The sequence below is a fragment of the Mus caroli genome, unplaced genomic scaffold (genome assembly GCF_978045245.1).
Source record: "Mus caroli unplaced genomic scaffold, Mus_caroli_1 scaffold_13, whole genome shotgun sequence".
Classification (NCBI taxonomy): domain Eukaryota; kingdom Metazoa; phylum Chordata; class Mammalia; order Rodentia; family Muridae; genus Mus; species Mus caroli.
In genome coordinates this window covers 33,207,702-33,223,307 of record NW_028227268.1, presented here as the reverse complement: position 1 = coordinate 33,223,307, position 15,606 = coordinate 33,207,702, and the positions used below count along the sequence as shown (strand labels likewise).

The following is a 15,606-nucleotide window of genomic DNA, read 5'->3' as shown; positions in this document are numbered from 1 at the left end:
ATATTCCTCTCTCTCTTTCACCCTTTCTCTCTCCCCCTCTCTCTCCTCTCCCTCTCCCTCTCCCCCTCCTCTCTCTTTCCTTAGAAGGCCTCTAGTATTTAATCACAGGTCTTGATGGTTTTAGCTAATCCTAGTCACTTCCCAGAGGCTCCACCTCTGCACGTTATTAGATTAAGTCTTGACCTTCTGAATATCTCTCCGTGAGGATCAGATTCCAACCCTCAGAGGGAAGAAACGATCAAAGCCCCATCCCCAGCTCCATGACCCTGTTCAGGAAGCAGACCCCCACTTCCCACCAGCGTCTCTGCTAAGCTTGATGTTGTGTGCCTTCAACACCAGGAGGAACAGTCAGATGTACACATGGTCCCACTGTTGCTGAGACTAAAGAGGCTGAGGTTGGAGAGAGGACAGCCAGCCACTGACCAGATAGCTATAGCCCCTCAAGTTGAGAGTTAGGAGAGAGAAGCACGGACCATGGAGAAAGCATGGGGGCAGAGCCAGTTCATGCTGTCTGGGTGTCGAGGGGGGCTTCCCTGGAAGCTGCCTTTCAAATCAGGAGCTGGAGGTTGAAGAGGGAAAGGAAAGATGCTCTAGGTATTCAAGTAGCGAGAGCCAGGCTGTGATAAAGGAGGTCATGAGCCATTGGAGGAACCAGATGCAGCTTGGCCTGTCCTTATGTGGAATGATGAGTGTGAAGAGACGACGACAGAGTCCTAGGAAGCCCAGAATTCAGAGCTAGTCATCTCTCAGGAAAAAGAAATTTAGGTTTCTCCTAGGTTTATCACTGTGTATGTATGTGTTAGTGTATATACATGTGGGCCAATGTGTTAGTGTGTGTGTACATGGATGAGGTGTATGGGTGTATGGGTGGGTGCTTCCCTGTTTGCATAGGCATGGGTATGTGTCTCTCTCTCCATCTTTCTCTCTCTCTCTGCATATATGTGTGTGTGTGCGCGTGCGCACATGTGATGACATCATAGATCAGTAAGCAGATTCTGTCAACAGCTTTCTGTTGAGCTTTGTGATGTAAGCTGGAACCCCCTTGACCAGCAACACCATAATAAAAAATAAAGAGGCTGACATGTCATCATTGCCACAGGATATAATTAAGGATGATACAGGCTTAAGAGTCTGAGAACAAACACGGATGAATCGGAATGGGTGTGCAGAAGCCGGCATGGAAGAAGATCAATGCTCGTTGGAGTTTTCTATTGAGACTGACAATGAGGTGGCCTCTGGAGACTCTGTAAAAATTGCTCAGGTCCTTCTATCAATCTTTGGGGGAACAATTCAGGGTGAAAAATATGGGATCAGGATGCTGGGTCTGTGAATGAGTAGTTCAGTCCTGAAGGCTGGTAAACTGGAGGGATACAGCAGGGGAGCAGGCAGGGCAGGGTGGGGTGGGGCAGGGTGGGGCAGGGCGAGGCAGGGCAGGGGGGAGAAGAGGAGGAAGGGAATAAGGACCTCACCTCTGGTGAGTCCCATGGACAAAAAACCTGGATGACTCCAATTTCCCACCCGAACTGGACTCTGCTAATTCTGATTTCCCCGTGTATGACTTTTAGATACCAGAAAGATAAAGGAGAATTTACCTTCTGCAATCTAAGACGAGTCCCCATCTAAACCAGTGGGTTTTGTTGTTGTTCGTTTTGTTTTGTTTGTTTGAGACAGACTTTGTGTGTGTGTGTGTGCATGTACATGTGTACGTGTACGTGTGTGTGTGTGTGTGTGTGTAGTCCTGGCTGTTCTGGGACTGGCTCTGTAGACCAGGCTGCCCTCAAACTCACAGAGATCTACCAGCCTCTGCTTCCCAAGTGCTGGGATTAAAAGCATGCACATGACTGCCTGGCTTAAAGTGGTGTTAGAAAACCAGCTCATTTCTTGCAAAAGGCAGGACCACAACAGACTGAGACGGAGATGTAGGTTTTTGATCGAAGAAAGAGTTAAAGTGCCTACAGCCTGAGACTGGGCAAGGGAGCCTTGTAGAGGGAACCTTGCAGTATGCAGACAATAAGAACAGACACCTTTATCCACAAAACAAAAGTACTGAGTCTTGGTGCAAGTAGTCCTTTTCACAAAGGCCACAGCCTTCTTTTTAGGTCCACATACTTTTCTGGACTTTAAAATATCAGAGTCTAGCTATCCTCCTATCCCTTGCAATGGCTTCATCAATAAAACATAACAGAGGCCATGCTGTAAACAGGTTCCAAAAGACAACATGGTTGTCCATAGCCCTCTCTTTTTGTTGTGATCCATCTTAGAGTCATGTTAGGAAGGAGAGGCCATATATGGTAGACTCCTAAGCAGACTTCCGGCATACCCGGACCCTCACGTTAGAGCTTCCCCAGGAAACCAGAGTGGAGCAGAAACAGGTCTCTCCCCTGAGTCTTGACTCATTGCACATTTGTGAGCAAAATAAATAGCATGATGTGTGCATGTGTGTGTGTGTCTGTGTGTCTGTGTGAGTACCAAGGGAGCCCCAGGCTTGTCCATATTAAACACTGAGATGCACACTTAGCCCTCTGTGGATGTTTTAAAAGACAGCTATGTTTTATTGCTCCCCAGCTTTTTGGCTAGGATCAAGTGAAGACAGTAAATTGTAAGGGTGATTTATTGTGAAGCCATAGTAACTGGAAGTAGTGTGTTGCAAAATAGCCCAAAGAGTGACACTCACCATTCGTGGGAGCTCTTTAGAGTTCACAAAAGACTTTCCTACCATGGTCTTAGCCAGGAGCCAAGGAACCCTCGGAGACTGTTGTGGTCATGTTGGTCATACACAGGCTGCTGAGGCTTAGAGAGATGGGTTGGGTGGCTTAGAGGACGTGGCGCTGGTAGCTAGAGAGGGGTTTTGTTTTCTCCTTCTCTTATGAAGACAATCTGTCCTATTCCAGTTGACCAAGGCTTAACCCTAGAGGCTAAGATTCAACAGAAAAAACCCTACAGAAGAGCTTCTTCCAGAGGGTGAATGATGCTCACGAACAACCACACAAAGCCATAGGATAGAAAGAGAAGTAAGTCCCAAGAGATTCATTCATTCATTCATTCATTCACCAATTCAAAAACAGGCACGGAACCCTACCATATTCTAGGAACAAACCCCTCCCTGTCTCCCTGAACCTCTGCTTTAGTGCTAGATTTCCTGTATCCCTCACTGCAGGTTTACGAGCTGAAGTCCTCACCCCCAAGACCTTAGAATGTGACCATTTGGAGACAGGGTGCTTTGAAGTACCAAGCGAGGCAGAATGAAGTCTAATGGTGGTCCCCAATTTGATATGATTAATGTCTTTATAAAAAGAGATTGGTTTGGGCCAAAGAGGTGGTTCATCAGATAAAAGGGGCTTGCTGCCAATCCTGACAAATTGAGTTCAACCCCTGGGATCCACACAATGGAAGGAGAGAACAGATTTCTGCAGGGTGTTCTCTGACCTCCATGTGTGTGCAGAGTCTCCCTCTCCCTCCCCCCTCTCCCTCTCCCTCTCCCTCCCCCCTCTCCCTCCCCCCTCTCCCTCTCCCTCTCCCTCTCCCTCCCCCTCCCCCTTCCCTTCTCCCTCTCCCTCTCCCTCTCACTCCCCACCCCTCTCTCATACACACACACTAAATAAATGAATGTAATGGAAAAGAAGCAATTAAGAGACACTACACTGGAGAGATAACATGAAGACACATGAAGAAAACAGCAATTTTCAAGCCAAGGAAGTTGGCCTCAGGAAAAATCACCCCTCTGACTAGGCTGGTCTATCAGGTCCCATGGAAGATTTGGAAAGCAAGAGTACCCATGCCATCTGACTCAACGGGTTCTATGGTGGAGAAAATGACCACAAAACAGTTACTAAGTGACTTTAATCAGGACTATTGAGCTAAACCACCCAGAGCCTGGAAGTCAGCTAAGAAGCAAACTTTTTATTTAGCTCAAGTTCTTTCCTGAACTTATACCCCTGGAACCCGTTGTCCAGAGGATTGTTCAATGTCCCAGTGACCCATTTCTGAAGATGGTGAGGCACATGGGTCCTTAGCCATGGTAGCTTGGCAAACCACTCACCTTCCCAAGCCTGATTGGTCCCCTCAGGGGTAGCAACATGTAAGTGCGCACCTGTCAAAGAGAGAGGTCCCAGGCTTTTGCTGTGCCTAGGAACTCTGACGTTATGACAGAAGTGTGAGCTGGGCCATGCTGTGATGTTGCATGGAACTCAGTAATCCTCCCTTGCTTTTCTTTTCTCCATTTGCAGCTGTCTTCTTTCTGCTCTTGTACACCCTTGGCTCCATGCCCCACACACAGTCTGTGCCCCATCCTTCCAGGGAGGAAATCAGCAGCTTGTGAAATCAATCCCACCCGGACAGGGTGCCCTGTCACTGAATGCCGATGCCTAAGAGCCTCCTAGTCCAAAGACAGGGCTGGTGACTCAGCAGTCACACAAATGCAAGGACTTTCTGCTCTGCAGGCCCTGCCTCACATCCTCAGTGACTTCCACAGAGAAGGGCTACGGGTCGGTCCCATCTGAGGGTGACATTGTCTCCTTTGCCCTAGGGGACATTTGCCCATGTCTAGAGACATTATTGGTGGTCAAAAATGAAGGAGTTCTGGGCTGAGAATATGGCTAAATGGGTAAGCATGTTTGTTGTGTAATCATGAAGATTCCAAGTTCGAATCCTCACCTCCCAATAAAAAAAACAGACATAGTCATATGTGTGTGTGTGTGTGCACTCTCAGGGCTCTCTGGGGTCCGCTCTCTGCTCCCACTACTGATCGAACACACACACACACACACACACACACACACACACACACAATGTAATCATGCAAACAAGAAAGCATCCACAATGAAATGAAATAATAACAATAAGACCATCACAAAGAACTGGTGAATTGAGTTTGGTGATGTTATACTGCATCCAAGTGGCCCCTTGCCACAGAGTTACACAGCTCAGAATGCCCGTAGTGTAGAGGTTGAGAAACCACAGAGAGACAGCACAGGGAGCCATTAAACACCCAGAAGCCAGTTCTGGGTGACAGGGCCTGGAGCTACTGTAGTGTACATCACCCTGGGAAATGGCCATGCACTGTTTGAGATGGTTGAGAAGATCTCTCGGGAAGCTGGGCTGCACAACACACCAACTTCAGACATAAGAACATTGAAATCAAATGTCCTCCAAGACCCCTTAACTGGGGATGGGTTGGTTCCTTCACTTTGTGACCATGACGAATGAGAACGGCCAAAGAGTCCAGGAATGAAAACGCTGTCCTGGAGAAGTGTTAGAAGGTAAGCCATTTCCAACAGAGGTTTCTAGTCTTCCCACGGCACAGAAGTGCCTGCAGTAGAACTGGAAACTGCAAGTCCAGCCACGAGAAGCTTTTTATCCATAGAGAGGAAGTTTACCCAGGAACTCCAGTGGATTACCTCAGTTTCCCTCTTTGGTTTCTGTTGCTATCTGATCTTTCATTTAGAAGCCTTAGTTACAGAGAACACAGTTCTGCCTGGGACTCCCACTGTTGGAAACTCCAGCTGGCTGCCTTAGTAGGACCGCCCTCACCAATGTCTGCTAGATGTTCTGAGTACCCAATTTAATGATGTTTCATTTATCTACCTATCTATCTATCTATCTATCTATCTATCTATCTATCTATCTATCTCTTGTTATTTATTCTTTGACTTTGGCTTGCTATGCATTTAATAAGCTCATTCATTCTAAACTGAAAATAGGGATACCACAGACTATTCTCCAAACTATAGAACAGATACTGTAGGGTATAGATTTTCTAGACAGAGAGGCCTGGGAGTGAAGCGTTGTGGGGGTCTCATTTCGGTTTAGGCCACAACATCTAGGACCTAGATGATATTCCTGCTAGAGTGATGACTGGCCCCAGGCACCAAGGCCATCATTCAGGATCCAAAAGTGATGCTCTTTAATTTTTCTGTTATTCAGCAGCTGAGGTTGGTGACAGGCTTCCTTGAATGGCGTTGTGTTGACATCAGGGGCTGTGGACATAATTGGAGATAATTGATCATTGTTTGGCACGGGCATGTCTTCACAGGTATATGCTTTTTGTTTATAAAAATCCACTAGAAGGCATATCAAAGTTAAATCTTCTGGCAGGTGGGACAAATGACATTTGTATGAACATTCGCTTCCTGTTCCTGGGTAGTGAGGGGGACAGGAAGGAAGGGATGGGGACAAAAACGAGGTTATTGATTCCTACCTCTCCCTGATGCATGCCCTGCCTGCCAAGTGGGGATTAAGAAGGCAATTTGTGAATTCACACAGCCTGGTGTGAGCCTCCCAGAGGTGACATATGCTGTTCCTTGGGGTAGTTGCTTTGGGTAGAGGACAAGGTTGGCTGGGCATATTCTGGAGATGAAATTTTCGGATGGAGGAATATTCTGAGAAAGGGCTTCCTCTAGTCTTCCAATTCCTTCTCTTCAGGAGTCACATCTCCAAGATCTGGACTGCCTAGCCAGGTGGCATTCACACTGAACCAAGCAGAAAGAGGCACAGCTGCTGAGCTTCGAAGGCAACAGTTCTCAACTTGTGTGTTCTCAAACCCTTGGTTGGAAGGGACGAAAGACCCTTTCACAAGGGTCACCTAAGACCGTCTTAAAATAGATATTTACATTACAAGTCATAACAGTAGCAACATTATAGTTATGAAGTAGCAACAAAAATAATCTTGTGATTGGGGGGTCACCACAATAGGAGGGGCTGTATTAAGGGGCAGCAGCATTAGGAAGGCTGAGAACCAATGGTCTAAGGTCTCCAAAATTCTCTCTCAGTGTAGGAGCTGAGAGCCCTTCTGAGAAGCTGCTGTATTTTGCATAATAAGATGCATGGGGCCTTCTGTGTATACCAGCTTGGATTGCCTAAAGGCATGAGGGACTTGGCTGCAGACCGGCTGGCGTGCAGAAAATGGAGCTGTGTTGCTTTGGTACCTGCCTTGCTAGGGCATTAGAGAGCGTACCATTTGGTGGAGAGATGAGGAGAGTGAGAAGCAGTGGGCAGGAAGAAGCATGGGTACCCCGAATTCCAGCAAGAGAAACAAATGGTTCACTGAAGGCAGTAGGCCTGGGCTGAGCCAGGAGTAAGACTTCTGCCATGCTTCAGTTTGACCTTGGGCCTTGTGCACGCTTAAGGTTTCTACCTCTGTGATAAATGATTAAACACCGTGACCAAACAAAAGCAACTTGAGGGGGAAAGGCTTGTTTTGGTTGTTGTTTCCTTTTCTTTTTCTTCATCTCACAGCTTATAGTCTAACATCCTAGGAGTCTGGACAGGAACCCAAATTGGGAAACTGAAGGCAGGAACTAATGCAGAGGACTTGGAGGAATGCTGTTTACTGGCTTGCTCTCCAAGGTTTGCAAAGCCTACTTCCTTCTGCGCTGTGCTCAGGAGTGCTACTAACTCAAGGATCTGTGCCCGCCCACACAAACCATCAATCAAGAAAGCATCCCCACAAGATTGTCTACAGGTCCGTCTGTCTGAGGCATCTTCTCAATTTAGATTCCCCTTTCCCAGATAAGTCTAAGTTTGTGTTAAGTTGAGAAAAATCAATCAGTACACGAGGCAGGCAGCAGGTTAGGCCAGGGCTCTAATGGTGAGCCATGTAGATGCATCTCCATCCACTTAAAACTCAGTGCTTTTAACTTAGATGCACAGACAGGTTGGAAATTAGAGGGAGCATCTGTCCTTGGGGCTTGGTGGCAGGGGGCAAGAAATGAGAGATGGTTTTCTCTTTTCCTACTGACACTGCCCAAAGATAAGTCAACATTAGCCAATATAGTCATCCAAAGCCCCACTCAGTCACTGGCATGGGCTGTGACTGGGGTAAATCTCTCTGAGGTTTAGTTTTCTCATTCAAATCACACCAGTCTAACCGAGGTAAACCTTGAGAGTGGCCTCCTTACAATACAAGACAGGTACCCAGTAAATGATTGTCTGTTCCTCTTAACAGTCTTGAGTCAACGAAGTGACCGCTTGTGGGGCTGGTGAAGGGCTTGCTAGGCAAGCATGAGAACCCGAGTTTCTAGCATCAGGATCTGCAAGGGAGCCGAACGTACTTGTAATCCCAGCGCTCTGTGGAGACACTGAGAGGGCAGGGTCCCCGGGCTAGGCAGCCAATCCAGCGGAATTGGTGGGTTCAGTAAGAGACCTAGTTTCAAAAAATAAGGCAGAAAAAAGGCTGATGAAGGCACTTGATGTCAGCCTCTGGTCTCTACATGCACACCCCCATCCCCCACCCCACCCCACTCACTCACTCACTCACTCACTCACTCACTCATTCACACACACTCACATAGATACACATGCATACACACTCCACTCACACACACTCACTTATGCACATACTTACACACCCACACATACTTACACAATACACACACACTCATTTACACACACACACACACACACACACACACACACACACACACACACTTACACACATACACACACACACACACAGTGACTATACTTGGTCACTATGATAAAAGTAAGAGACCAAAAAGGCTCAATATGAGAGACTCAAACTGGCAAACAACAGGGCCGCCTTGATGCCTCTTACCCAACTGGCATGGCTGTGAGGCTGGTGGAGGTATGACACATATTTGTTGAAACCTGCTATTTAACATCTTCTCTATTTCCTCTACACGGACAACTCAGATATAAGAAATATTAGTCTCTGAGAGGGTCTATGTGTCTCTATAAAAACAAACCCTGGCAGGAATTTGTTTTATTCCTTTTTTATGCAAATGGCTGTTTTGCCTGCATGTATGTATGTGTACCACATGCATGCCTGGCACCTGTGCAGGTCAGATGAGGGCATCAGATCCCTTTGGTCCTGGAGTCACAGATGTTTGTGGGTGCTGGGAAGCAAACCTGGGCCTTCTAGAAGAGCAGCCAGTGCTCTTTCTTAGCCACAGAGAAGTCTCTCCAGAAGCCTTGGCAGCAACTGTAAGGTGCAGGTATGTCTAAAAGTTTCCAGAGCTTTGTAGGACAATTGATGCTCTGGGCCATGCTGAATTCTACAGAAGCCTGGGTGGAACAAAGGGAAAAGTCCATAAGATCAATTGTACCTTTCTTCATTTGTTTGTTTTTGTGTTGATTTTGGCTTTAAAAAACATTGTATTCAATCACTTTTACCCTGATTCTCAAGTGTTTTAGATGTAACCCCCATCTTCTCCCAGTGAGCATCTCCTTTATCTTCTTATGGTTCTCTGGGTACCACTGTGATTCTGTATTAACACTTCTGAATGGTCTAGCCTGGGCTTTATGATGCTCAAAGATGCAGAGGTCACTATTCATGAAAGGAACTCACACCCCACCCCCACCCCCGGCAGCACTAGATGAAGTTGGTCCTAAGGAACTAGGTCTCTGAGTTTATGTCTGAGAACCTTAAGCAGTGATGGGTCACCTTCCTCTATAATCAAACAAGCACAGGAGGTGACTCAGATCAAATAAATGCCATATGGCTACTAACATAAAATGTTTCGGCCTGCAAATTATCCACACCCCTTATCAGAGAAAAAGTGAAGAAATGAGAGAGCTTACACGCTGCTGAGACACATGTAAGTTAGTATGACTCTTGGCCAGCAGTTTAGTCATGTTTATTTAATCTACACATACGCATATCCTTTGACCCCAGAAGTCCCCTTGCAGGTATCCACTCCTTGCATGGCGTTTCAAACATGTTAATCACAGCTTCAAAGACTTTATGTGCCCACTAATAGAGAAATATACATTATGGTTTCTCCATACTGTGGGGAGCTACATTGTAAGAAAGAGTTGGCTGAATATGTGTTGAAATTATCAATAGTTAAAAAATAGAAATATCTGAACATCAAAAAAAAAAAAAAGAAAGAAAGAAAAGAAAGAAAGAAAGAAAGAAAGAAAGGAAAATAATCTGTAGTTTGGTTCATTTGTGTTTCAAGAGTGAGTGTTTGTTAAAACCCCAGAGCGTGAAGCTCGATAACTTTATATGCATGCAAATGACTCTGAGCCACCTCTAATCCTGCCATTGCTCTTACCCAGGCTGATATCACCATGAAAGTCTTGGACTCTATGCTATGCTCCACCCTGTTGCTGTAGCCGTTAACCATTACCATCTACAGCACAATTATTCCAGGTGAGAATGTTAGTATAGAAACATCCCAGTTGGGCTGGGCTGGTCTTATGTCAACTTAAGACACAAACTAGAGTTATCTGAAAGGAGAGAGGAGGGGACCTCCATTGAGAAAGTACCTTCCTAAGGTCCAGCTGTAAGCCATTGTCTTAATTAGTGATTGATAGGGAAGGGTCCAGCAAATTGTGGGTGGTGCCATCGCTGGGCAGGTGGTCCTGGATTTTATAAGAAAGCAGGCTGAGCGAGCCACGGGAAGCAAGCCAGTAAGGAACATCTCTCTATGGCCTCTGCATCATCTCCTGCCTGTGCTGCTTGAGTGCCTGTCCTGATTTCCTTTGGTGATGAACAGCAATGTGGAAGTGTGAGCTGAATAAACCCCTTCCTCCACAACTTGCTTTTTGGGCATGGTTTTTCACTGCAGTGATTGGAACCCTAGCAAAGTTGTAACAACTGAAGCCCTGGGATGCAGGTGCTGACTCCTCCCACCCACGTGCCTTTTTCATTTCGAAGCACCCTTGTTGGAGTCCAGTGACTCTCTCTCTCTCTCTCTCTCTCTCTAGCACCTTTCTTCAGGGGATGACTCTGGGTCTAGTTGTTCCTCATCTTGAGGATATAACACATTATTGTATAACTTTTGTGGCCCCTGAAACTTATGAAGAGGAAGCCGAGGACCCCACGGGGCCAGGGAACACCAGGCTTGGAAATGGGCCTGACTTGAGTATCACTTTCTCCCATGCTTCTTTGGTCAGGAGTAGTAACATGGTTTGAATGCAACTGCAAGGGCATCTGGGAGAGGCAGGAAAGCCAATAGATGCTTAGTGAGTAATGTACGGTGGATTAGACCTCCAGTTGGCTACTTTACTCTTGTTATGAGAAGATACCAGGACTAAAGCAACTTACAAAAGAAAATGTTTATTAGTGACTTAACAGTTTCAGAGGGTTAGAATCCATGACCACCATGGCAGGGAGCATGGCAACAGACTGGCATGGTGATAGAGGAACAGCTAAGAGACCACACATCTTGAGACACAACCAAGAGGTAGAGAACTAACTGAGAAAGGTGCTGGCTTTTGAAACTTCAAGGCCCTCCCCCCACTGGCATGCCTCTTACCACAAGGCCACACCTCTTAATCCTTTCCAAACAGTTCCAGCGGCTGGGGACCTGTGAGGACCATTCTCATTCAGATATATGAGCCTGTGGGGGCTATCCTCATCTAAACCACCATAGATCTTTAAATAAATACTACCTTTCATTAAAGCAGCCAGACCTGGAGGCTGCTCTATCGCTCAAGGTTACTTGAGAATCAAGGGTGTGGGTGTGGGTGTGGGAGGGGGGAGGGGGAAGGAGGACCTTTCTTGCTAACTTCTGCCTGCCACTCAGGACTGTTGGATAGAACAAAGCTGCCACTTTCCAGAGAATCTTTATGGCAGCCAAACCGAGCTACTGGCTTAGCTCAAAACCTTCATGTTTTTCTTTCTTTGTAATTTTCCTTTGGAAATTTTCTTTATTTTTATCGTTATAATCATTTTTATTAATAATTAATCTATTTATTTTGATTTTTTTCCTGAGATAGGGCTTCTCTTTATAGTCCTGGCTGACCAGGAGATAACTATGTAGACCAGGCTGGCTTTGGAGTCACTGAGATCTTCCTGCCTCTGCCTCCCAAGTGCTGGGATTAAAGGCATGTACCACCTTACGTTTATTTTGTGTATGCGATTGTTTTGCTTGCATGTTTTTATGTGTATCACATGTCTGCCTGGTAGACAGGAAGGCAGTTAAATCCTCTCAAACTGGAATTACAGATGCTTGGGAGCCCCCAGTGTGTGTGCTAGGAATCGAACCCAGGTCCTCTGCAAGAACAGTAGACACTCCTCACTGTGGAGCCATTTTTTCAGCCTCCTTGGAAATCTGTTTTTTAGTCTATTTACAATTGCATAAAGGGATCAAATGCATTTGATGGTTGTTCTTTCTTTCTTTTGTCTTCAGCACCTACAAGTTAGATCTTTGGAAAGATTTAAAAGTTAAGAGAGAAGTATTGGTTAAAATGAAGTAAGAAAAGGCTCAATGAAATAACAAGGGCAAAAATCAGAATTTTCCCAAGAATTGCCTCAGAGATGGGGGAGAAAAAAAAAGATAGAAGAAATCCTTCTAAGCACCTTACTGCAGTTTATGTCTTTGGAGTCTTACCTGTTTGCAAGCATCAACACCAAGAACTGTTAATGAAATGAATTAACGACTTCTTTTTCTATCTAAGTTGGAGATGATAACTTCAATTCCAAGGGATTTACTACAGAGTCTGGAGGGACAGAGAAGTACCTGGAAATGCTTGAAGACTAAATCACTCATTATGTCCTCATAACATGGCCTCTGCATGATGACTCTGCTTCTATATACGAAAGTCTCATTGGTTTAGATAATGACTTAGTCCTATTAATCTTCAAGTGTGCTTTGAATGACTTTAGATTTAACCTCTCTTCCTTCCTACTCTAACAATACAGACTTTTAAAAGGAAAGAAATTTGAAGAGGCGCTTGAGATCCAAGAAGACAGATCTATAGAAATCAAATCCCTCCACGAAAGGCTTAGAGACCATCGTGTAAGAGGGGCAGAGAGAGCCTAAGAACCATAGGCTGGGGGAAGACCAGCTCAAAACAGTGGATTTGACAGGACCACTGTACTCATGAACTCACAGCCTTCATGGTTACCTGCATAAGACTTGCACAAGATGAAGCCCGAAAAAAAATCCTAGCATGGGGTGGGTAAGGGCTTAGGCGTCTCCACACCTAGTTGAAGAGCTGTTGACAATTGGTAGCTTCTGGGGGGAAGGAGAGTTGGTTTTCTTTAAGTGTGTGTGTGTGTGTGTGTGACCATGGTAGGCTGACCATGCCCAAGTATGACCCCACCAACACTCATTAGTATATGTACTCAGTGAGTTATTAAAAAAAGAAAGAAAGAAAAGAAGAAGGAAGACATGATGTTGGGATGAGGTGGGAAATGAAGTTATATGTCTGAGAAGCGAAAAGCAAATACTATTAAAATACATTGTATGCATATATGAAATTCTAAAAAAAAAATCCCATTAGTAAAAAATCCTATTGTAAAAGAGTCAAACCAAGTATAGAAGTAGCATTGTTCGAAAGGTGGGAAGGCTTGAGCAGTGTCTGGGCCTGATAAATGGTTGTGTGCACATGGAGTGTTAGTGCTTTCTGCTTTACCCTGTGATGTCACAACTGTGGCAGTTCTCTAGCTGCTGTCCCCTTGTCTCTATCCTGTGCTCCAATGCCTCTGCCAAATTCATCTTCTTAAAACTCCTTTTGGATCATGGAAAAAGCAGGCTTGGCTTTCAGAGCCTGCTCTAATGGCCCCACCCTACCTGGCCAGCTTAATTTGCTTCTGTTTCCTAACACACACCCTCTTCTCCGGGCAAGTCTGTCTCCTTCTTATCCCGCAAGCATGCCGTCCTTGTTTGTTGACTCTGTGCATTTGTCCGAGCTCCTCGGCAAGCCTGGAATGCAGTCTTGGGTCTGCATCGTAGGGATTCCTGACTTTCATGCGGTGAATGGACTCCTGGCTTGTCATTTAAAGTGTGTGCATGGAGCAAATCCCTTTTCCATAATGCTGGTGCTTAGCTTCAGAAGTTTGTCTTGGTTTGTGATTCATCTTTGACTGGCAGTGAGCCCAATCCTTCGCTTTATATTTTTCTGTCTCTTAGTTGCTGCCAATCTATAAGCCAACACTTAAATCCTTCAAGGAAGTCCCATTAATAAAAGAGGCATGTTTAATAGAAAGCAAGAAAGTCACCCCTGCATTTTTTTTTTTTAATGTTTGTTGTTATAAGCCTGGATTGTAGCCAACTGGGTTTTCTTACAATAGGGTCCTACTTGTATGCATCAAACAACTCCTTTCCAATTTGGAACTCTAAGGTAGTTTGCCCTATTATTCTGCCACCTTTGTACAGGCCTGAACGTCAATCAACCAATGAATATCTAGTATAAAAGAGGAGACTCTCCACCAAGATATATCTTTATCTACTTAGAGACCTTTGGTTTATTTTGCTTGGTTTTGATGCAAACTGCTGTGTGATGGACATTTTGGAATTGACTGTCAGTCCTTGGATCAAGGCCTCTTGGCTGAAAAGAGGAAGAAGAAAAACGTGGCTCGAAACCCCTTAGATGGCAGCAAGCGCAGAGTATGGTGGGGAGGATGAGGAAGCTTGGTGTGTGGACGCTGCTCAGGACCATCTGGGAGTCACGCTGCTACTTGGACTTCTGGGTTGATTTCCTTGGAGTGGGCTGTAGAATACTTTGAGGATGGAGTTGTAGAAGAAAGACGGAAAGAAGAAGAAGAAGTGGCTCAGTCCTCAGAGAGAGTGGTGGCCTCAAGGCAGCCATGTCTTATGACAAAAAAAAGCGTGACATGGGAGGGTGGTCGCCACAGCAGATGCAGGGACCACGTATGATTTTGAAGGCTTCCTTCTGAACTGCTTTCTCTTGGGACTGAGTCACCACGATGAGGAGAAGCCACAGCAACCCCGGAGAGAGACTGCGTGGAGGGGTCTGATGGCCGCTGCAGAGGTCCTGGCCTGAATCCTATGTCACTCAGGTATCTTATGATGGTTCAGGATTTCAGACCTCAGGTCAGCTCTGCCCAGATGTTCCTAGCCTTAGACCTGTAGAATAGTGTGGCTCTCTGTGCACCCTTAGGTTTCAGACCCCCAAAATCCATAGTTTCCATAAAATTATCAATATATGTGTGTAAAAAAATGGACTATGTATCTTAGTGTCTTTTCCTGTTCTCATGGTAAAATACTCTGGCAAAAGTATCTTAAGGGAGAAAGGGTTTGTTTTAGTTCATGGTTCTAAGGTAGGGATGCCGACCTAATGTACATAATCCCTAATAGGCACGCCTAAAGGCCTGTCTCCCAGGAGATTCTAGATCCTGTCAGGTTGTCAATCAGTATTAGTCATAATTTGTATAGGTCTAATTTTATGATGACTTTCTGTCTTCCCCTCTTCCAGCCTCTTCCACTCCTTCCTTCCCTCCTCCTTTCCGTTTATGTATTCATTCATTCTCCTCCTCTCCCCACTCCCTCTTTCCTTTATCCTTTCTTCTCCTCCTTCTTTCCTTTCCTCCCTCTCTTCCTTCTTTGTTTTCCCCTTCCCATTCCCCTTGTTCTTCATCATCCCTCTTTTACTCACTCTCTCATTTCCTTCTTTCCCTCTCTTCTCTCCCTCTCCCTTTCTCTTTCCCCTTTCTTCTTCTCCGAGTCTGGGGAGATTTGTTTCACAGCAACAATAACTACTCCAGAAATTACTTGGGGTAATGAATGAGTCCTCTGGAGACTGAGATGGATAATTACCCACAACAACATCTGGGTTATCTGAGCATCCTCCACTCCCAGTTAGATTATATAGATACCTCTCCTAGGATCTATGAACCTAGAAGTTAAATAAATGGGAATAGAAGAAATAGTGCAGTTTTTGAGTTTTCATGGCCCT

At 45.4% G+C, this 15,606-nt stretch overlaps 1 long non-coding RNA gene across 1 annotated transcript; it reads left to right on the top strand.

The window, feature by feature from the left end:
• Positions 1-1,135: 1,135 nt before the first annotated feature.
• LOC110304125 (uncharacterized) lies at positions 1,136-4,587 on the top strand. The gene is made up of 3 exons (XR_002379017.1): positions 1,136-1,261; positions 2,892-3,011; positions 4,227-4,587. It is a non-coding gene; the product is annotated as an uncharacterized LOC110304125 (long non-coding RNA).
• The last annotated feature ends 11,019 nt before the right edge of the window (positions 4,588-15,606 follow it).